Source organism: Pteropus medius, unplaced genomic scaffold (genome assembly GCF_902729225.1).
Source record: "Pteropus medius unplaced genomic scaffold, Ma_sr-lr_union100, whole genome shotgun sequence".
Lineage (NCBI taxonomy): Eukaryota > Metazoa > Chordata > Mammalia > Chiroptera > Pteropodidae > Pteropus > Pteropus medius.
The window spans coordinates 7131074-7132340 of record NW_024354911.1 but is presented as its reverse complement, the minus strand read 5'-3'; positions in this window follow the sequence as shown (position 1 = coordinate 7132340).

Genomic DNA, 1267 nt, shown 5'->3' with positions numbered 1-1267 from the left:
CTATAGGGCCTGCTGATCAGCTCCTGATGATACAAGGGAGGCCCGGGGGATTTCTGTGCTGGCACTGAGACAGTTAAAGGAAAAAGAAAAACATGTGGGAACTTATATGGTACTTGAGGTGTGGGAAGGCTATGAAGACTGGGAGGCTCCTGGGTCGTGAATCAAAACAAAGTACCTTTGTGGCTTGAAGTTATTAGGTGGCAGGGGCCTGAAGAGAAACCTGGGGTTTACTGGTTTCTCCCTACCTCCTTCCCAATCTCTCAACAGGTTATTTCCTTTGGTGAGTCCCGGCATGAGCTGGTTTTCCCCTGGCTTATTATTTGGGGTCTGCGGGGAATTCTGAGCACCCCTGGGTGAGAGTTATCACGTTGTCTGAAAAGACCATGTGACTAAATGACATTACCTCAGTGACATTATCTCTAAGAAGGTGCAGTAGTTTATTGTGAGTTTTAGAGTCAGATCTCCCTGGGCTGCAATCTTGGCTCCGTCTCTTGTGAGTGTGTCGCCAGGCTGTTCCTTCACCTCTCTTGATATTTTGGAGTGCCAGCTTTGTATCGGATGCCTTCTAATTCTCACAGCAAGCCTGATGGAGCTGATAGTATTCACATTTTACAGATGATGAAACTGACCCCTTAGGAAGTAACATGATTCGCTTTCTTCCTTCCTCTCTCCCTCTCCTCTCGTCTCTTCTCCCTTTCTTGATCACTCTCACTCTTTCTTCCAATCGTGTTTTGAATGCCTTCTAGTTTTACCTGCATTATTACTTTTAAAAATACTTCTGAGTTCAAAGATGCCCTCTCGGGCTACTTTCCAGTCTATACCTGGGACATGCTCCCTTGGGCTGAAGGTCAGCAGTGTTCTCCCAAGGAGGGGGAATTTCCTCCTTCCTCTACAGAATCAGATATTCTGTTCCCACAGATAGTGAGTTCCCTCCCACCTAACCCTGGACTCCTGTCCAAAGTTCTGCATTTACCACAGGGAAGAGACCTGGTGATAAGTCACTTGTGGAGGCATGGACACTGGTTTGACAGTTGGTTGACATCAGGCTTGGCCATCACCCAGACCCTCTTGGACAGGAGATCAAGGCTTCGGGTTCTGGCAAGGACATGAAACAAGGCAATGGAGAGAAACAATGGGGAGACTTTTCAAAAGCAAGCATTCCTGACCTTTGTCCAGCTTCTGGGAACACTGTGTTTTGAGCAAAATCTAATTCACAGAGTGGGTTCAAGGTTGAGGCCTGAGGAGGCAAGTTAAAGGGCTCAAAACG